Raw genomic sequence first — 9,396 nt, 5'->3', positions numbered from 1 at the left:
GAAGGGAAGAAGACATGAGAGGAAATGAAAGGACGAGATGAAAAAAATAGAAAGACGAGGAGGGGAAGCTGACAAGGGACGGAGCATTAGACCCACTCAAACCGACAGAAGAGAGGAGGAAAAGGCTAGCAGCTCTAAATACTTAAAGAGCCACGGCGGACCGAGGAAGACAGAGAGAGAGGGAGAGAACTGACCCGTTGTCTTGTGGAGATACAACACCCAGTCGAGCAAAGCGGACAATCTCTCTGCAGCACAGGACTCAGCTCCGCGGCCTCCGCAAGCTCCACAGCCTTCGTTCTGTTCATTAGAAGTTTCTTCACTTCCTCTGAGAGTTGTGGAGGAAGTGGGGCACGCAGCACACAGCGAATAAAACTTTGGCTTTTTCCAGTGCACCGTCCTCTCAGATGAGCTTTATTTCTTAAATGTTAGTCAGAGTTTGATGACTTCTTATGTAGTGGCATTACCAGCAGCGTGTGGGTGATGCTGTTAATATCCAGAGACGCTGTTTTCATGAGCAGACAGCTGGGGGAGATGGATGCAGGACGGATGAAATTCATGGGGAAATTAGGACACAGTCCATCCAGTAGTTGTTCAAAACTATGCTGCTTGGACAAACATGATGTAGAAAAGGCCAAGACATCTTGACTTTTAATCTCTAGTACAGGTCAGGCTCCAAAAAATGCTGAAGGAGACATTTCCTAGAAAGGTGATGCAGTTGTGTTTTTCTATTTTGATCAACTTCTTCAGTCCTCAGCTTTGAGAATGATATGAAGCACTTTTGATTGTACAAACACTCTCCACAGCTGACAGCAGGTTGTGTTAAGTAGCAGACCTTCAAATTAGTGTACAGTGACTTTCTTAAGGGCAGCCCAGAAGCACTTCTATGTGAGGAAAGAGGCTGTTTCTTGTTCATTTCTCCACTGAGTCTTTTACCAGCCAGTCTGGCAGTTCAGCCCAGGGGTATTATCTTTTCTATCTTTTCCTGACAGTGACCCGAGCAATTTCCACTTTACGAGACACTGAAGATAACAGGATAACACACAGTATAACATGATTTTGGACACGTTCATTCCCCTAGATCACTGGTTCCCGTCCTGAGGTCACATGATACATCTGAGGGGTCGTATTGAAAATGAATTGAAAATGAACGAATTGAGGGCTGAGGATGATTATTTTCTATCTTTCTTTTCCAATCTTTCACTTTTGCTTGAATAATTTTACATATTGAACAATATGAATGTCTGTTTTAATTGGCTACCATTCGTAGACTGAGGGTCACTTAGTTTATGCCTTCCAAAGGTTTTAAATAGAGAATACGGTAAAACTTAAATTCAAAGTTTTAGAAACAGTAGAAAGTTTGGTGCAGTCGTGAAACTGGTTTTGATCTAATGAGCTTATGACAATGTTGTGATCTGGTTCTAACTGGCATTAAAAAGTCTACAATTACCAGTCTGCAATGGTCAACAGAAATAAAACGAAATGGAAATTGGAAATTGAGGTGTGCACATGTGGGAAATCTAACAGAGGCACACTTTCACACACTGTGCTCGCACAGACAGTTTGGATCGAGAGAAAACACACACACACACACACACACACACACACACACACACACACACTCACACTGATAAACACACTCTAACATCTAATTAAAAAGGTTTAAGCAATTGTTCACAGAGGAGCTCCCATCAAGAGCTGGTTCACCGGTGATGCATTAACTTGAACTACTCAGCGTGACACTGTCACTAAAAACTGATGGAATTTTTAAAACATAGCCACTTTAAATCTAATCCATCAGACCCAATCAATTCCTGACTGCGTCTTCATTACCGATGCTTCATCACATTTAAGCTGTTGGGAAACTGACAGTGGTGCTCGAGGCCTGCTTAGAAGCGTCTTCTTGTTCTCTTAAATGCTCTCACTGTCATTGGGAAGTGGAGCGTGACACCCCAATGTAACGTGCACTTCAAAGACAGCTAAACATGTAGAAAATGACAAAGGACGGGGATATAACAAGCAGCACGTTGGCTGGGACAGACTCTTGTCGCAGCAGAGCTGAGTGTTTGGATGCAGCCAACGGAAAACCCCACTAAACCGTGGAGTGTGTGGAGCGCCAGAGCTGCGAGTCGGCTGGCAGACGGGGAGAGCTGGCGCTGGGGCAGGCGCGCCCAATAGGCTGGCACCGCTGCAGCTATAGAGCTGTTGTGTGATATCACAGTGAAACAGATTGAGATTAGCCTGCCATGATCCACAGAGGAGAAAAGAGGGATGGAAGAGGAAGTGAGGGATGGAGAGGGAAACGGAGATAGTGCTGTAGAGCGGCTTTGATTATTTGGTAGGAGGGTCCTCTAAAGTAGACTGAGAGAGAGAGAGATCTTTTCTTTCTGTTTTGCATTCTCTACTCACACAACTGGACTTTGGTTGCATCCCAATATTGCCTATGTTTGGACAATGTCCCCCATATCACTGCAACAAACAGACATGTTTCTACCTGGCTCTATTTCAACTCTTTTTCCAACATGTCCTCTTCTCTTTATCACCTGTCCTTTGTCTTCTTCTGAGGTTTCGCTTTCAGGCTCTGCGACTATGTAATCTCGCCTCTGCACTGCCTTGACAAGGCACACACGCCTCCCAGTCGACCCTCGGGGTAATTTAGCCCTCATTAGAAATATGGAAGCGTCTCCCTGCTGTTCAGATCATCTTTATTTCATAATCCCAACAATTCTGACATCTCCTGGTGTGGAACGTCCTGTTCTTCTTCTCTCTTTTCCTTCGCTCTTTGCTCCCACCGTGTCCTATAGGAGGCGGTTCAGTATATTTCAGCCTGCCTGGCACATGAAGAGAGACAGCAGAGTAGCATTTGATGGTATAAGCTCTGTGCTATATGAGTGCTTGCTAGAGAGTTTTCACACAGCATGATATCCTATGTGTATTCTATATTTGTGATCCTATACTGTGTGAACCTCTGTATAGTTGAGTTTTTGACAGCAGGGATTTGCTAAATTGGATTAGCCATTATCACTGAGGATTACAAATCTGATGGCAGCAGCCAGGGGACAATCCTCCATATAGCATGATTGACAGCTGATCAGCTCTGTCATGTGAAGCCCACGCACTGAGTGGGCCGCGCCCCGAGGCAAACAGCGACTTGGAAAAGTTGCAAGCGGCAGCTGATTGGCTGGCTGGTGAAAGCTGAAGTGCGGAGATCAAATTCAGTTCAGGATCGTGAGCATCTTCAGAATGAGGAGGACAAAGCTTTCTCTGATGTGAGCTGGATTTATTTGTTTGCTTCATTGTCGCTTCAATTCAAATTCTAGTTCATTCTAACAAGAAGACTTCAAGAAGATAATTCAGATTAGTTCCTTAATTTATGTATTTAGGCCCCAACACTGGCTGTGCAGTAAGATTTTGTGATGCATTTCCAAAACTGTTGGGACAGAATGTGATGAAAAACATTGAAAGACCATATTTAATTTAAAGATAGCACATAGACAACGTATCAAATGTTGAAACAGAGAAATTTCCTTGCTTTTCGAAAACGATATCCTCCTTTCGAATGCTTCATGGAGTAGTGTCACCGGGAAAGCACAGTGTTGCCCCTCCAGATCAGAGTGACCCCTCAGATGACGAGAAAACAGCTGCGTATTAATATAATTCCCAGGATGGAAAGAGCCCTTTAGGTCTAATGTGGTATAATGAAAACAAAAGGACTTAGCAGGAGCTGTTAAATATAGTACATCACGCAGCTGTGGAGAGTCACAGTGTGTCTCCCGGGCTGGTGGGACAGCAGGGGGAGTCGTGGGAGGGAGGGGCTGGGAGCTTTCCAATGGTTAAAGGGGTAATAAAGGGTATGAGATGCAGTGCAGCTGTGACCCCTGTCAATCTGCTGCCCGTTAGAGACAGTTGATTGCTGGGCTGGGGGTCACGCTGTCAACCTTATAGTCAACTTCAGTTAAGCCTGAGTTATTTCCTCTGGTGTGTGTGTGTGTGTGTGTGTGTGTGTGTGTGTGTGATTGGGTCTATAGAAATGCATTTGTTTTTCTCATGCAACAGGCTATAAGGCTCATGTGAGCAGTTGAAGGTAGTGGATCAGGCACATGCACCATATGAAAGCACATGCACACAGTCTTTAACCTTTATTGAGGGTTTTAACAGCAGGGAGATGAAACGATCGAGCCGCTGTAATAAATCGCACTCATCAGTGTCTATTAAAAGTCGACAGAGATAAAAATCCACACGCAACTCTACAGAAATGCAATGCTGATCTGATCAAATGGATCCAACTCTGCCGCCTCCGCCAGTCAATAAAAATAGAAATAATCGTTTTAGTAACAATTTCCCCATCACGGTTGAGCAGAGAGGTCACTTCAGTACTTTTCTGGTGGATTTGCTGCAGAAAGCTGACCAGTGGAGATTCTGCACTCGCAAATAAGTGAAGGCAAAGGCTGTGAAATCCACCTGAAGGTGCACAGGTGGATGCCAAGGTGGGGCGAATGAACAGCATCCACAGCAGCTAAATGTGATCGCTGCTGAGCATCAAGCATAAACACATCTTAAAGTTCTGTTTGAGTCTCATTATTGAGCAAAATGAGGCCGTGGTGCCGAGTTAGATGGAAAGACTGATGCCACTCTCATATCTGTTAGCAGCTGCACCGAGTAGAAACAATGATGTGATCTATTTTTACATACATTTTATTATTATTATTCCGTTGTTTTATGCATTGTCTTTGTCTTTATTTTCATCCTCATTCTATCTTACTTTTCCTATCATCATTAGGTGGGTTTTTATTATCATTATTATCTTATTTTACGTTCATTTCTTATCCCCGTTTTTATGTCCATTCTGTCTTTGAGCTGCATTTCCTGCCTGAAAGGTGCGATCCAAATAAAGTTTATTATCATTATTGTTTCTTCAATCACTTCAGGAAGAGGAAAACATAAACATTAAGAATTTGAATTTGTCTGATGGGGACCCTCTCATTCAAGAGTCTTTCAAACACGCCTGAACCGAGTTAAGAAAGAAACTCACTGTCACAATGATATGATTACAGCACGGAACAGTCACAGAAGACTTTTGGAGAGGCTCTGATGGTATAAAACTGTGTCAACAGACTAAGACGCACCCTCATCTATCAAGCGGGCACACTTACTGCCTCAACCGTGCTGTATTTCACTCCACGAACATCCTTCAGCTCTCCACAAATAATCCATTTATAAACAGTGCTCAGGGAGAGAAAAGAGAAAATGTGTGTGCCTCGAGGTTTGAGCTCTCATAAAATATTGATTGGCTTTTTTTTCATCTGGTCTTTCCCCGTACTCACCGCATGTCTTCACGGAGAGGAGGGAAGAAACCTCAGCTCAGAGGCTGAGGGATCTGTGGTACGGTACCACACACACACACATACACACACATACTGACCACACTTTCACTGACCAGCTTTTACACCCTCTTTATTTGGTGACAAAAATCTGCACATAATCAAACTGTGAATACACACAGAATTCAACACACACACACACACACACACACACACACACACACACACACACATACATGCACATACAAAAAAAAGCAGGCTGTATAGGCAGATGCCCCACAGCCAGAGACCAGTGTAATAAATATTCATACATTCCCATGATTGCAAAAATGTAAATAAGTCAACAGTCGTGAAATTGCCAGCATCTGGTCACTCTGAGGGGAGAGGGGGAGAGAAGGTGAGGGAGAGAAGAGAAGCATGTGAAGGGGGGAGAGCAAAAGGTGGAGGATGAACGGGAGGAGGGTAAGAGGAAGGAGGAGAAGATGTTGGTGATGGGAGAAGAAAGAGGAAGGCTGTTGTGTGTGTGTCGGGGGGGGGGGGGGGGTCTCAAATCACCCAGGTTATTTTCCACTTTCAGCATAATGACTCTCGCTTGGATTCACGTGCAATTACTTAATGATAAATATCCTGCAGAGCCGGTCCATTTTGTATTCTTCGGGTGGAGAGCAGCAGCTGCAGCGAGAGCTGAGGAAGGAGGAACATCTGTTTTACATGACGAGAGCTAATGTCTCTCTGAGCAGCAGAGGATCACAGGTTGGGATCTGCTGTCACAGTTTGGAGTCAGTCACCATGTGCTGCCAAGTCAAAGTGCAGTTTGACTTGTCTCTTGAAATCCAAAACCAGAGTCTGCGTTGTGAAATAAGTTTTAATTTAGAGCTGCAGTACCAGTATTTTTCAGATGAATATAAATATAATGTATATAATATATAGTAGATGTATTCATGCTTCATATTTTATCTTTTGGCTAAACACTTGCCATAAAGTTTTGCTTCAGTGTTTGTGTATGTGTGTAAGGGTGGGCGATTTTAATGTTAAAAAAAAAAAAAAAAAATCTAAATTACTGTAAGAGTATTTGCTGTTATCACCGGAAGATGGCTTTTGCTTGTGCTAAGCTGAGCCAGACTCATCTGTGCAGCCCTGACCAGGCTATGCATGCATAAGTAACTGTACTGCTGATACTGCGCTGGAAGGCACAAAGAAAACTCACACAATCTAGGCCAGAGCACTTATCGTCTCTGTTTGGTTTGCTCTGCGAGTTACTATGTGAAGTTTGAGAACCTCATGCAGCCCGGTGGCCAGTGAAAAGTTTGGCTCCTTAATGTAAATCAGCTTTTATTTTGTTCAAGATTTTGTCTGAGATTTTGGTAAAAAGTCATTTTGTGTGGAACGTTTGCGACAAGCAAGATTCTACTTGTGTTGAACTATGTTAAACTAATCTGATGAACATAGGGCTTAATGAATTAAACGGTAACTATTTTTTATCGACAGTAGCAATGCAGGCTAAAAGACACACCACCCCTTTTGTCTTCGTGCATGCTGATATCATGTTCCACAGGGTGAGAGGGGTTTAGAGACGTTGGTGTGACTGATGAGGACATCAGCACCAACCTTAATCTCTGCATGAAATGCTGTGACATTTTCCAAACTTGCCTATGAATAGCAAGTCTTACCTTCAATTGCCATGAAGCATATAGGCAAGAGCAACTTCAGCAACACTGAATTCACCTTAAAGATACCCTTGTGAAACAGTGTATCTCACATGATAAAAGAACACAGCGTTTACCCATGAAAGGGGTGGCCACGGCTGTCCTTAGAACACATTATCGTCCTATAGTGTTGAAGCAGAGGTGTGTGTTCGTGTGTCCAAGGTCTGTAGTGATTGATGTTCCTTCAGAGGCCTCGGGGCTTTGGGGACTGCAGATATGACCTCTGCAGTGGTGAGTGGATCAGCAGCTCCGCTATGACTGACTGCCTACCTGGAGAAACACTCGAGATGCCTCTGGTGACCTTCTCCTGCGTGGAAAACACATGGGACACTTTGTATGTGGAGGTGAGCTGTGCGTGTCTGCGCGTGCGTGTGTGCCTACACGCATGTCCTAATGTACTGTAGCTACACACCTGAACATACACATCCAAAAACATCCTTATCTTCCTTGTAGGGTAATGGACTGATAACCAAAATGTATCACACCGCCTCCTCTGAATAGAAGCCTCGAGCTATCCAATCACAGCAGAGTATTTCCCTGTGATGTAATTCCAACCCAATCAGTCTAATACATCAAGGGTTCTACACACACACACACACACACACACACACACACACACACACACACACACAGACACACACGAGTAAAGCATTCAAAGATCATCAGTAACACACAGAGACGTGCACAGAATCAGCTAAATAAACAAGTTAATCACTATTTTAAACAGTCTCCCACTTTCATGCATATGCATGTTGGCACACACACACACACACACACACACCATGAGCGAGCATATGTGTGTATAAAGTATGAGATGCTGAGAGGCAGCCTGCACACATGACAGCATCCCCAAGGTCAGTTGGCGTGTGTGATGTTAGATAACTCCATAAGTTGTGAGTGTGACATCTGCCTTTCCCTGTGTGAGCCTCCATTACGCTGGTGCAGCGAGATAGAAAAAGACGTACACAGTAAAGTAACAGCTACCAAAGGGAGGCACACGCACACACACACACACACCGCACGCCACACACCTGGGGTTGAGGTCCTAAATCTTCATCAGCAGTGCCAGCTCGCCTGAGGATCAGAGCAGAAAAACTCACTGATGAATGGCTCTATATTAGAGGGACTGTGAGCAGAAGAGGCAGAGGAGTGTGTGTGTGTGTGTGTGTGTGTGTGTGTGTGTGTGTTTGTGTGTGTTTGTGTGTGGATTCATTTGTATGTTAGTACTAATGTTCGCATGGGGATTAGCATCAAACCAATCAGGACAGTGTGGCGTGATTAACCCCAGTGTTATTGAACAAACCAGGGACATGCACACCTGATGCACGTCCACAGAGTAAGCATCCTCCTCGGGTGGTACACACACACACACACGGACACACACACACACCTGGGGTCGCTCCTCAGGTGTAGCTTTTCACATTTTCAAATTTTTGACCTTTAATTATAGCGTTCCCCCCGGCCAATCAATGTAATGTACCCATACACCAGAGCCAACTCCCACGACCCATGACTCCAACGTCTGTCTGATGTCAATCAGCAATGACTCATGTGGTGTGTACCATGTGTATAGCACAAGATGCATCATCCGTCCAAGTGTTCGCGCTGGTGGTGTCTGAGATGCCACATTTAATCCCGCACAACAACAAAACAACAGAAAGCACTGAGTGGACAAATTGTAAAGGAACGCTTATCTACAGTTCTGTGGTCCTGTGGGTCCGGCTTCAAACGAGTCAGATCCATAGACCTCAATCTATGTTCAAGTCTTTGACCCAACCACTGGCTCAGCAATAGATTTCAGTTCTTTTTATTGATCTCTCAATTGTTTGTCTTTACGTGACCATTGGCATTTTGATATCGACATCTTCGCTTTGATTTATTTCAATGCAAAACAGCCCCACCGTCATCCTTTGACTTTGCTCGGTTCTTTCGCCTCAACTCATGTCGTTCTTTGGCAGCATCTCCCTCGGCGCTGCATGAGAGGCGGTGAGCTGTGACAGATGACTTCTTTACAAGTGATTGGTTAAAATAACCGATTGAAGGGTTGATTGATCCAGTCATTGACCTCTAATTAAGAATTGCTGCACGCCCAGAGGCTAAACACCTAAAGCTACAGAAATATACCAGCACATAATTTCATAGGAATCCACTGAAGAATGTCCTCCTTGACTGTATGTCTTGAGGCACATGTGGCAGAGGTAGAGCCTTCCCTGCTAAGCTTTCTCATTCTCACCTGCCAATTATTTGAATTCCCCAACAAAACAAAATGCAAAGTCGTCAAAACACCAGAAATAATGGAGCTGTTGGTGGAAAGTATGACGCAGAGCCATTACATGCACAAACCTCATGAGGGACTGTGTGTATTATTAGCC

The sequence above is a fragment of the Chaetodon auriga genome, chromosome 24 (assembly GCF_051107435.1).
Source record: "Chaetodon auriga isolate fChaAug3 chromosome 24, fChaAug3.hap1, whole genome shotgun sequence".
NCBI lineage: Eukaryota > Metazoa > Chordata > Actinopteri > Chaetodontiformes > Chaetodontidae > Chaetodon > Chaetodon auriga.
Note: the sequence above shows the minus strand (reverse complement) of the source record.